Genomic DNA, 13,221 nt, shown 5'->3' with positions numbered 1-13,221 from the left:
TGATGAGACTGTTGAAGGAGCCTTCCCCCAGGGTTGTCTTGAAGTGCTAGGATATGCTCAGAAAGTAGAACAGGAATTAAGAGGCACAGCCACCACCATCTTACAAAGCACAGGAGAACATGCCACCTTGTCTGGGCAGGGCTATAGAAGTGAGGCCCCAGAACAGTGCTGGATTTCAGTTGTGGCAAGGAGATGGAAGAAAAATCCAGCGAGAAGGGAACACTGGGGGCATAGTCACTCTACAGCAGAGCATGACAAAGGGAGCGGAACCTCTGCCTGGGTCTCTGCTCTGACTAGCTCTTCTTCCTGTGGATTCTTGGTGACTTAGGAGTGGATGGCACCAGCAGTGTGTGGATGAGGGGGTTCTGCCCACAGATGGAGCCACACTGGTGTGTATGTTGCCAAGAAGGGACTACTGCAGAGTTTGCATGCTGTAAGAACATAGATTTTAGCCAAGGCAGCCTGGTCCAGAGTCAGGTTACTTACTCCTTAGCTTAGGAGATGCAGGGGGTAGAGAAAGGATGGGTGATGCTGAGAAGGAAGGTTTAGAGGAACATGAAAAAGGTATGAAGACACTATTTATAGCACACCGCGGATCTTAGCACGCTACTGGAAAAGCGGAGTAAACACTTGGGCTTCTCTTTGGAATGAGACTAATTCTTCCACAGGCGTGTGTGGTAGTCAAGGTGTTTCTTGGATACATCTGTGGAGTGGTTAAATCTATGGCTGGTGAGTTCCTGCCTACCCTGTCTCCCATACTGGGCAGACATCTAAATCCCACGTCATTCAGCCATGCCAAGAGTCAGTTGATTCTGGCTGACCAAGACAAGAGCTGCCCAAGGTCCTCTCACACTTTTAGGAGATCTGGTTGCTACCTCTCTGCAGAAGGCTGCAGCAGGATTGGCTAAGGAAGCCTGGAGCTGGGAAGAACTGATAACCCTGGCAAATCTAAATCCCACTCAGCCCTGAAAGAAAGGGAAGGACACGGTGGGGCCCGAGGGTGCCTCTGGTTATAGCACCCAGAGACTCTCCTGATAGGGTCTAGATCCTCCTCCTCTCAGTGTTTTTCCCTCCAAGTGAGGGCTTTGGTCTCAGAAAACTGAGCTCAGAATATCGTAGGGCGAAGTCAGGCTAGCACTGTTTGGGGGAAAAAGAGAGATAACACCCCAGATGTCTCTCCTAAATACCAGAACCCACACCGGCCAATGTTCAGATCTAGCCAGTGGACAGCTCATTCTCCGTGGTTGTGGGGAGAGCGGGGACTGACTCTGACATGAACTCTGGTGCCCCTGATTTGGTTGCTTCCCCTTGGTGGAGAGGCCTGGCGGCACACAGAGGAAGGGGAAGCAGGCTATCCGGATGAGACCTGAGAGGCTGCGGTTAGATGGTGGGGGAGGAGGTCCCCTTCTGTCAGAGGTCTATGGGAGGGGAATAGGGTGAAAGAGGGTAAGGTCAGGCTGCCTAGGTGGTTCACCTACCTATATTACCAAGGAACCCCTGATCCCTTTTTTCTGAGCTTGCAAGAATTTGTTGAAAGCACATGTTTTCTGCTCTGTTTCTTTCTCAGCTCCATCCATATGTCAATTTCTCAGCCAAGGAAGGAGAGAGAAGAAATATCACTATGCGTTGGCTAGAGAAGACAGTGAAATGGCCACTCTCACTTTCTGTGGAGTAGTTAAGATGAGGGATTTCCTCTAAGGTGCTGGCAATTGGGCACTAGGGATTTCTGAGTAGGCTTGGATCAGCCTTAGGGGATATTAGCTGCGGTGGGAAATGGAAAGCTGTAGGGGCTAATTCTCATGGGACTTGGGCCTGTAACACTGTGGACGCCTGACAGCATCAGAGCCAGGGCCAATGGGCCAGTCGGAGGCAACTGCCAAGTGGCTTCAGAGAGCATTGGAGTGCTGTTGCCTGCTACCCTCCTGAACTTGATTTTCTGTGGGCCCTGGGAATAAAACCCCAAGTTTGGCTCATCTCCAAACTTGTTAGTAAATAGCACGCAGACAACACTGACCTTTGAGAGATTGTTGTAGGAGTAAGGCAATGGTATTTCCGTATCTTAAGGCAGAGAAAGAAGGCAAGAGAGGTGGTTGCTTTTTCTCCAGGCCGCACAATAAACTCTAAGACCACAGGAGAGGCTCTGATGCTGCATTCCAGCTCCTAGCATTTCTTCCCCTTGGCCCAGACATCTTGAGACCACCAGAGGAGAGTGTGCCCTTCAGGTGACATGGGAACAATGTCTCTTTAGTTGAAGGGACTCCAGAAAGAGTTAGCTACTGAACACCATTTCAGTTTCCAGGTGGGGGTTTTCATAGTTGAATGACACTGGGGCGAGGGGGAGGTGTTTTCAGCCAGAAGTGTGTTTGTTTCTCTTATTGTAAGAAGCCTGTCCTGGTGATTCACAGCATGGCATTGACAACACACCAATATAGCTGCCCTTCCATCTTGTCTGTGTGAAAAGAAACCAAATAGAAACGTACAAGAGGAGGAAAACACCCAAATACCTCTCCATATTTGTGACTATTGAAAGGTAATCTCTTGTTCTCTTATGATTGGGAGTTTTCAAAGTGTGGCCCTGGTGACAGCAGCCCTGGCTAACTCAGCCCTTATACGAAGAGCACACTCACAGGTCTCACCCTAGACTTGTAAAACCAGAAACTGCCAATGTTGACCAGCGGAGGAGAGAGACGGAAAGGCACTGGGTGAATCTCAGGCATCCTGACCTGGGAGGGCCGCTAGCTTAGATGACCATGGGAGAAGAAGAAACAGTAAGAAATCCTTCTCTCTCACGGACTAAGAGTTCAGTGTTCCAGATATGCGATTTTTTTCCATGCTAAGTTCCAGTGATTTAAAAGAACCTTTCTATATGAACTATGTGTACCATGCTAACGTGTCATTTTCAAATGCGTTTTTGCCATCCATACAGGCATATAGTTTTAGTGGTAGCCTAAATGACTTTGGGCTCCCTCAAGGGACTTCTTACTTGCTTATATCTAAGACATGTTCTGCATTCAGGTGATTAAAAATTCAATGGCATTTATATTCATCGGTTTTTAAAGGTCTGGTACCCACCAGTCTGTACACTTAAACTTGAAAGTGTGGGTAGAGGTTATTTTGAAGTTAAGGTTTTTTTTTTTTCCCCCTTCCAAACAGTGCATTTCCAGATTCTAAGTGAGAAACCTTCTGGAATATTCTTGGACAATGAAGATTCAAAGGAACATGAGCATGAATATCTTTATGTTCTGATAAGTCTAGAAAGAAGATGTAAGAGGAAGTTCAGAGACTCCGGGAGAAATCCCGGAGAATAAGCCTTTTATGTTGCTTATCTCCAAAAGATTTGCATTTTTAAAGTCAGTGACTAATGTAATAAAAGGTTCCAGTTAAATTATTACAGTAGCAGCTTGCTTCAGGGCAAGCAAAAAAAAAAATCTTTGAGGTTTTAAATTACATTCTTCAGTCTAGCATGAGAGAGTATTTTAAACCCCTGCAAACCATTTCTAGCATTGTATAAAGTTGTGCTTCCTAGCTTTTTTTTTTCTTCCCCTTTTCTGTCTGACTACTAACTCTCATACAAATGAAGGAAGTCTTTTTCTTTGTAAAAAAGTATTTTGTACTGGGGCATAAATTGGTAATATGAAGAGAAAAGAAGCCTGGTCCTCTTGGAAATATTATCTGGTTAATACCTGTAGAAATCAACAGCTATATACAACCTATGATGGTTAAGCTGATTTTTGTGCCTCGGTGGGTTGGGCCCTCTGGCTTGTAGGCAGGGCTCTTAGGATCGAATTTGCCCCAGAAAAGCCAGCGTCTGCGATGGCTTGACCTCAGCAGCCAGCGTTTGCTGTAATGACCTCAGCCCAAGGGCTCATTATGGCTTGGCATCAAAGAGGAAGATGCTAAGACTTCCATTCTGAAGAGAGTTTTAATCCTGCCTGCTCTTTGTACTGCAGACAGTGCTCCTTAGAGCAAACTGCATTAAAAAAAAAATCACAATCGGAAAGAACCAGCTATATAAAAGTACTTGAATAAATTGGATCATACCTTGGTGCCTAGATTCCAAGTAATCAAAGTGCTCTCTCTCTCTCTCTCTTTCTCTTTTTTAAGCTAGAGTTTTAGAAAAATGCTGGGGCACAGTGATAAGCATTTGTTTAGAGGCGTCACTAGGGTTTAATCACGGGAAAACCTGAGGGTTTTATTTGACCTGGTGCTGCACAGATGCTTTCGTCCCTTGGGTGAAGGCATGGAAACTGATAGTGACGTGGCTAGAAGTGGACTCTGGATTGGCTGCCAGGGGCCAAGTTCTGGCCACACTGAGTTTTAAGTGGGTTCACTGGACATATTTATAAATGTGTTAGCTTCCTTATCAGTACATTGGGGAGTTGCTGTTAAGGTCAGGTGATGGGTAACATAGCAAACACTCAACAAATACACACACACACACACACACACACACACACACACACATCTCACATCTTCTTTCCTTCAGCCACCCTTTTTTCTCTCCATGTCATTTCTCTGCCATGCACCGAGAGGGAGCTGAAGCAGGTGAGCTGACAGTGGGCGTGGTGGTGTGGTGTGAACGGAGCACTGGGCCAGGCCAGGGGCTTGGGTTCTTTTCCTGGCTTCACTGCTAACTCGCTGGTTCCTTCAGGGACTCTGTCTGGCCTTCTGGTTAGTTTTCTAGGTGGCTGTAACAACATACCGTCACCGGGTGACTTCAACAGCAGCACCTCACGGCCTCTCATGGTTCTGGAAGTTAGAAGTTTGAAGCAGGGTTCGGTTCGTTCTGAAGGCTTCCAAGGAGAAGCCGCTCTACGCTAATGCCATAGCTTCCGGTGGTCTGCGGGCAGCGTCCAAGGGCTCCATCACGAGGAAGCAACATTCTGATCTCTGCCCTCAAGTTTGCACAGGGCTTTCTCTCTCCCTGTGTGGGCGTCTCTGTCCACATTTCCTCCGTCTTTTTAAAGACAGGGTTTCACACTGTGGCTCGGGTTGTCCTGGAACTCACTCTGCACCCCAGGGTGACCTCAAATGGCAATCCTACCGCCCCAGTCTCCTGAGTGCTGGGACCACGGGCATGAACTACCATGCCTGGCTCACTTCCTCTTTTGATAAGGCAAAGATTAAAGGTTCCTGCAGCATCATTGCAAGCTCGTCTTAACTGGTTTCACATGCAACAGCCTTATTCTCAGATAAGGTCACATTCTCATGTTTGGACTTCAACAAATAAAATTTCTTTGGGGGGCACATAATCTGATCAGTAACAGCGGCAAGGTGCATGTGGCTGTGCCTCAGGGTGTCTGCTCAAATTTACCTAACCAAAAGGACACGTTTCCTTAATTTTGGAATCACAAGTGTTTCTTGCTAAGATTGTCCATCGTCTTGTGGGTTGCTGATCACGAATATGGACAGTCAGGGCACCAAGAGCCCTTCTTTTGTCTCTGGGCAGAACTCAGCCATTCCATTTCCCAGTGGTGTCCTTCATGTCCTCAGCTAGCTTGCCAGGTGGTGGTGCCTCACTGGCCTGACAATTCTTGGGTGGACGAGAGAGGCTTCAAGGGATTTCTCCAGGCTCAGAGGCAGCTGGCCTGTTTGACAGGGAGCCTGGGCAGCTGCCTTTGCATCCTAACAGCTGTGGTCCCATGCAAACTACAGTGGGAAGCCCACAAGGGGAAAGTGGCTTATAAAACTTTAATACATAGGTTAAAAAAAAGAAAAACCAACCTGCCTCAGCTTCTCTTTATATTGCTGTCAGCAAGCACATCTCTTGTAAGCTGGCATCCTTGTCAACAGCTCTGTTAAAAGCACTCCGAGTGAGGTAATTACCCAATAAAGGGAATGCTAGCCAAATTGCACAGAACTTAAATTAAGAATATATCTGATTGCAGGATGAATGCCTGAGTCATGAGCCTTACTCATCACACGTTGTGTCTGCTTGCCTGAGCATGGGGAAACAGCATGGGAAAGAGGCTGCCATTAATTCTGGAGGAGAACCCACCCTTGGAGAGAGGAACCCCAGGAATGCCTTCTTCTCTACCTCTACGCAGCAAGGGAGCACACTTTCTGCTTTCTTCCTTAGCTCTCCTAACATTTTCATTTACTCTGTACTGCAGTTGTGCTGACGCAGCCGGCCCCTTCCGGTGGTAACTGAGTCCTTGTAGGGTTAGCATGAGGGGGCAATCTAAGCTCCGTACCCTGAAAGTTTCGTGGCGGTCAGACAACACACACAGACCGAAAAGTTTGAGAAGAAAGAAAGAAAGACTTTGGGTCAAAAGACCCTCTGTTAGGTTGTAGGGTCAAGAAGGTGATGCTGAATCAGGATTTTTTTTTTTTTTTTTTTTTTTTTTTTGGCAAAGGACTTTTACAATGGATGCTGGACACTGGAGTCTGAGTATGAAGTCTCAGGCCAAAGAGACAAAGCAATGAAGAGTCATGCTTAGGTAATATGTGACCTATGCTACATGACAGGAGTCACTCTTTATCTGAACAGGGGATTTTGGGACTTGGCTAATGTGTGGCTTGCAGGGCATGAAAGTAGCCAGACTGCTGAGGCATTGGTTTGGCCAGCAGGGGGAGGGTAGGAGAGCTCGCCCCGGTAGTGTGGGTGTGGGAGAGGTGGTGGGCTGAGCAGCTTAGATAACCTCTCAGGCCCAGATCTAGGGCTTTGAATTGGCCCAACCCAACATCTACCCCATTGGTGAACTGCTGGGTTGCATGAAGGGGCCAGTCCTACAAGTCCAAAACTGTAGAACCTCCAAGACATAGGGCAACAGCAGGATAGCTGAGAGGAGCCCCAATGAGGATCCAGTGTGGACAGTGGGGCAGGAGCCAGAGGCCTCGAACCAGATCCGTGACTCACTGCGATGAATATTCACAACAAAGAAGTGTGGATGAAGGGTATACAGCTTCCACAATGTTTTTTCTTTTTCTCTTCTTGGGTGTTAGGTTGCAGGAGAAGAGGACAGACATGAGGAGATGGGAAGATGAATGGGATTTGGGCGCATGATGTGAAATTCATAAAGAACCAATAAGATATTAAAAAAAATTGAGACTATTAAAAAACAAACAAACAAACAAACAAAAAGTAGCCATGCGCCTTCTGCCTCTAGGGGCAGGTGTGTGTTCTTGTCCTGTTGGTCATCTATAAGGTGACTTTGATAGGTCAGTCCACTTTTCAGCACCTTCTTTTTTCCCCCCTCATCTGTCAAACCAAGGTTACAAAATTTGCTTCTTTCTACTCTGCTGTGCTTTCAGACAGGGGCATAGCATAGCTGTCCTCTGATAGGCTACACCCAGCAGCGGATCCAAACGGATGCTGAAACCCACACTTAAAACACTGGGTGAAGCATAGGAAGTCTTGTGGAAACGTGGGGGGATGGGTGGAAAGACCTGGAGGTGACAGGAGCTCCTCAACAGAGCCAACTAACCAGGGCCCGGTTGGGTCTGCTGATACTGAAGTACCAACCAAGGACCAACTAGACCTAGGCCCCCTACACAGATGTAACCAATGGGCAGCTCGGGTTTCATGTGGGTCCTCCAGTAAGGGGATCAGGAGCTGTCTTTGACATGGACTCTGCTTTTTTTTTTTTTTATCACTTCCCTTTGGTGGGTCTTCCTCACCAGGCCACTGGTGAAGAGGACACGGTCAGTCCTGATGCAACTTGATGAGCTGGGGTGAGTGGGTAAGGGGCTCCCCTTTTCTGAGAAGTAGAGGAAGGGGAGTGGGGGAAGACAGAGGGAGGGTGGGGCTGGGAGGGGTGGAGGCAGGGGGCTGTGACCAGGATGCAAAGTGAAGAAATAAGTTAATTAATGAAGAAATTTGCTTCTGGGCTGGAGAGATGGTTCAATGGTTAGGAGCGCTGTCTGCTCTTCCAGGGGTTCTGAGTTCAATTCCCAGCAACCATATGGGAGTTCATAACCATCTATAATGGGATTTGATGCTCTTTTCTAGCATGCATGTGTATATGCAGATAGGGCACTCATACACTAAATAAATAAATAAATCTTTAAAAAAGAAAAGCAAACAAAAAATAAAAAATGTGCTTCTTTCCTTTGGATTGAGAGACTATGAATAAACAAGGAAATGCTGTAATTATAAGCAGTTAGTCAAACGAATAAGTGAGCCAAGATTAGCCAGCAGAGAGCTAAAAAAAAAAAAAAAAAAAAAGTGAGAAAACCAAAACAAATAAGTATTGGAAATAAAACTAAAGGAAAATTTTAGATGCGAGGGAAAATACTCCTGTTTTGTAGAAGAGTAGGGAATCGTGCTGGGATAAGGGCTATGAGCAGCTTGAGCAGTTTTGGTAAGTACAAAATGGGGGCAAAATAGCAATATTCACTGGGCTGAAACACTAGTTTTCTTTAAAAGATATTTGGTAAAACACTCAAAACACAGCAAAATCACAACTGCATGACTAGCTTATTGTTTCTGGACCCCACAGAATCGGCTAATCTGACATATTTTCAACAGAGGCAAATGATGTCTCAAGTGGCAGCAGCAGCTTATGAAAAGAGCCTTGGGCAGACGAGGTGACTCTGACATAGCCAGGTGAAGAGAAAGCCACCTCTGTGACACTTTGCTCCCTTGCCTAGGCACGCCACAGTCTCTGTATGCTCAGGTGCACACGCTTGTAGTGTCTGGAAGACACTGTTTCCTTGGCGTCACCCGTCCTCTCTAACTCTTATAATCTCTCTGCCTTCTCTTTCACATGGCTTTCTGATCCCCTAGGGGAGAGATGTGATGAAGATATCCCATTTACACAGAATGCTCCAAAGTATCTCAGTCTCTGTACCATCTGTCAGTTGTAGGTCTCTGCATCAGCTCCCATCTACCGCAAACGGAAGCTTCCCTGACAATGACTGAGCAAGTCACTGATCTATGAGTATAGGAAGATATTGTTAGGGGTAATTTTATTCCTATATTTCTTTGGCAGAAATGTAGTATTTATTTTTTTCCCTAGGCCCATGGCCTATCCAGTTTCATGTTCCAGGACTCAGACATGGCTTCCATCTCATAGAGTGGATCTTAAATCCATCAGAAAGTGGCTGGTTACTCCTACAACATTGGTGCCACTATCTCACCATCATTTCCTGCAGGTGGGTCACTGCTGAAGATGGAATGATTTGTAGGTGGGTTGACAGTGAACTTTTCTCATTTGGCAGTGTGTTGCTAGTTCTGATTTAATTCAATAAACACAGGTTGAGGGGTTACAGGTAGAGCAAGGCAAACTGGGTAAATAAGTTACCTTCTTGTGTGGATATGTGGAGCAAGGGGATAAAGAGGTAGATTTTCATTGTTCTTGGTTGCCCATGAGAACCTGATGGTAAGACCCTGTTGCTATAGATACCATACATATTAGTCACAGAATAGGGAACCATCAAATTGGTCCTGACTAGAAAGCTTCTGCCCTGCTGGCTGGGCTTCATGGTATTGGAAGGTTCTATGTAGGCTGCTGGAGGATAGGTCGTCAATAGTCTTATCCGGTTGTTAACCTAGGCTTCTGGAGGAAAAAAGTCATCAGCAGTGACTGTGAACCCAGTGAACTACAGTAACGACCAGTGTGACAAGAAATACCAATGGGTGCAATAGTGGCGTGAGTATTACAGGGGATAGCCAACTCCTTTGTGACTGGATTTATGAACCAGTCCACAGGAAGGAACACACGCCTGGTACTGTAAATCTGCCCAGGAACTCATTGCTGAGGAGATCGCAGTCCCAAGGGTTAATCTACTACTATTATTCTGGTATATATACATAGTATCAAATTGCCCTCTAAACTTGTGGGGTTTTTGCCTATAGACTCCTGAATCTCTCAGATATTATAAGAGATGTTTCTTTGTGGATGGTGGTAGTGGAGTGCTCAGCTACAAATGGAACATATCGGTCACCTTCTCCTTCAAGGCTCAGGGATAATCATAGGAGGGGAGTGGGGACTGTAAGAGGCAGAGATCAGGGAGGATTGGAGTGAAACCATGTCTTCTGAACATGACAGAGCTTCTGCACTTAGGAGCTCACAGCATCTGTGGATGCCTGCATAAGATTTGTACAAGGTCAGGCCAGTCAACATTCCAGCGTGAAGGGGGAAAGGGCTCGGGAGCCTACACCCATATCTAACTGAGGAGATACGCATGGGTGATGGATTCTCAAGGAGGGAGAGTCAGTTTTCTTTAAGGATGTGGCCCCTCTTAGGCCATTCACACTTCAGTGGATGACCCCATACCCAGAAGTACATAGCCAGTACAAATCGTACTCCACAGTTATTTAAAAAGAAAGGAGACAAGAGGTTGGGGGGGGGGGGTTAGGAAGGTGAGAGCGTGTCTTAGGGTTTCTATTGCTGTGAAGAGACACCATGACTGCAGCTACTCATAAAGAAAAACATTTCATTGGGGCTGGCTTACACAGGCTTAGTCCATTATCATCATGGTGAGAAGCATGGTAGCATGCAGGCGAACATGTGCTGGAGAAGGAACTGAGAGTTCTACATCTGGATCTGCAGGCATCAAAAGCAACTGTGTACCGCACTGTGCGTAGTTTGAGCACATGAGACCTCAAAGCCCCCACCCACAGTGACACACTTCCTCCAATAAGGCCACACCCACTCCAACAATACCACACCCACTCCAAGGCCACACCTCCTCCAACAAAGCCACACCTCCTCCAACAAGGCCACATTTACTCCAACAAGGCCACAGCTACTCCAACAAGGTCACAGCTACTCCTACAAGGTCACAGCTACTCCTACAAATCTACATCTCTTAGTAATGCCACTCTCTTTGGGTCAAGTACTCAAACACATGAGTCTATGGGGACCATACATATTCAAACAACCACAGAATGGGTCTGGGAGTTAAAGGGAGAAGTAGAAGTGAATATGATAAAACACATATGAAATTCTCAAAGAATTAATACACATATTTTTAGAAAGTAGCTTTTGATAAGAAGACCCAGGAGGTTTTGTTATAGAAAAGATGCATTACCACTGAAAATTCTGTACAAACTAACGATTTAAAACATTGAGAAAAGGTTTATTCATCTTATGACCATTTGTTGAGCTCCAAGCCCTTGGCAAGCACTGTTTGAGGGCCTTGGGAGCTCATCACTGAGCACAAAGAAGATGCTTACCGTTAAGGGACTCATTATAGCAGAAGAAGAGGGCAAAGTGGAACGCAGAGGCATTAAGAGACTTTATTGAGGAACAGCAGCTTTGACACAGGAGGGATCTCAGGAATGGTCTAGAAAACAGGTTGCACCTCTGCCTTTCCTTCAGCCCACTTGGTAGTGGCTGTTACCTTGAGGACAGTTTTGAGACCTCCTCCTGGCTCAGATGAAGGATTACTGACATATCACGTCTGCAGTGGGTTGTGAAAGTGGAGAACTGAAAAACATGTGCTACGTAGTTGTCGGTCCCAGGTCCCCTGTGACCGTGTTATATCTGTGCCACTCTGGTCTGTTTTCTTTCAGTCTTTTGGGAATGTTATAAAGCTCAACGAGGGAGAGTTATTATTACATGTACCATTCATGTGAGTGTAAAAATTATTTGGATATTTTAAGTATCAGTGTTATTGGCCAACTTTCTCAATCTTTATAATTTTTACAGAAAAAAGTACAAAGAGGCAAACCTTACCAAACAAAAGCTACTTTTGCATGCTCATGTTTTGGAACAGGGCTGTACTTTCTGGTCAGTCTTTAGTGACAGCAAGAATAGATGCTTGTGTAAGGGCAAAATTAATGCCATATTCTATATGTAATGTATATTCTGCACTTAATGATGGTCTGTATGAGAACTTGTCCCCTAGGTAACCCTTGTCCCTGCGTTCTGGGAATGACACCTGCCAGCAGTCCCCAGAAAGTCCACTGGAGCGATTACATACAATCAGCTCCCAAGGTTCCTCTGAGATAAAAAGACTTCCCCTCCAGACTCAGTCTCTACCCAACCTGCCCGAAAGTCAACATTCCTGTGACCTACAACTTTCCTGAAGAGCAGCATCAACCCAACCTGCCTAAAGATCAACATTCCTGTGACCCACAACCCCCCGCTTCCCTTTATAAGCCCACTGCCCTTGAAGCTCCGGTCACTCTCCTATCCTGCTGTGTCAGGAAGGATTGTGATCCGAAGCTCTGAGCCCGTAATACAGGACCCTGTGTTTGTTGCATCAGTATCAAGTCCTGGTGGTCTTTTTTGGGGGGGGTCTCATGATCTGAGTGATCTCAGTATTACACTGAACGATCTTGGTATTATACTTGTAGACCTCTTTCCCCTCACACGGGGAGCACTCCTAGACACCCCTTGACTTGGCTTTCATAAAAAACCCGAAGCCTCTATTATTCATGGTTGGATAGAAAAAGCATTTATAGAGAAACTACAGGGATGTTGGAAATGCTATCTACACATCGACTTCTTTTCCAAGTGACCAGGATCATCTTCATTCTGCATGAATTATGGACCAACACCTGTAGTTAAAGGTTTAGGGGGGTCCTTCAAGGGGAGCAGCCTGCATGCTTTGCTCTGCTCTGGTGCACGTGTGTGTGTGTGACTGCCGACATTCAGAATGCTCTGTCCTGGTGCACGTATGTGTATGGATACTGACATACAGGATGCTCTGCCCTGGTGCATGTGTGCATAAGAATATTGACATGCACGATGTTGTAGTTGATTCATGTTTGTATGAAGGACTGCAGTCAACTGGTAGTGTCACCGTCTACACTATCTGGAAAGTAGACTGTCAGTTTGACAGAAATTCACAGCAAACTTGTCTTCTGAAAGGAGGGTCTGGTGTTCTGTTCCTGTAATCCAATTGCTTTGTGCTAGGGGCTTTGCTGGATCCATGTCTTATTTTCTGAAAATGGCCAGTTGTGGAAATGCTGCCTAATTAGTAGAGGTTCTGCTTGCTGGGGAGTACGGATGGATGACAAGGAGACACCAAGGGCCCTTGGGAGTTCTTTACTCTGATATCTCATTTGGCAGCTACAGAACACCTCAGCTGTGTGCCAAAGGGGGCTCAAGCCCAGAGCCGACAATTTCACCATGAAAACACAAGGCCTGAGTGTCGTTTTCAGTCCCCAGAGAGTAGAGTGTGAGGTTGAAGCCACAAAAAGGCCAATGAGAAGCTGCTCTCTTACGTCAACTTTTTCTCACTGAGGAAGAAAGTGTTTCCAGAAACTTCTAAGACTATTTCAGCCAATGGATCAGGTCACTGCACAGCAGCTGCACCAGGTCATGG

General features: G+C 46.1%; 1 protein-coding gene across 2 annotated transcripts in view; it reads right to left on the bottom strand.

Moving 5' to 3' along the window:
* LHFPL3 (LHFPL tetraspan subfamily member 3) overlaps window positions 1-13,221 on the bottom strand; it is a 470,489-nt gene that overhangs the window by 106,466 nt on the left and 350,802 nt on the right. The window lies entirely within an intron of this gene.

This window comes from Acomys minous (assembly GCF_964271855.1).
Source record: "Acomys minous genome assembly, chromosome: 6".
Taxonomy (NCBI): Eukaryota; Metazoa; Chordata; class Mammalia; order Rodentia; family Muridae; genus Acomys; species Acomys minous.
This window is presented reverse-complemented; position numbering and strand designations above follow the sequence as displayed.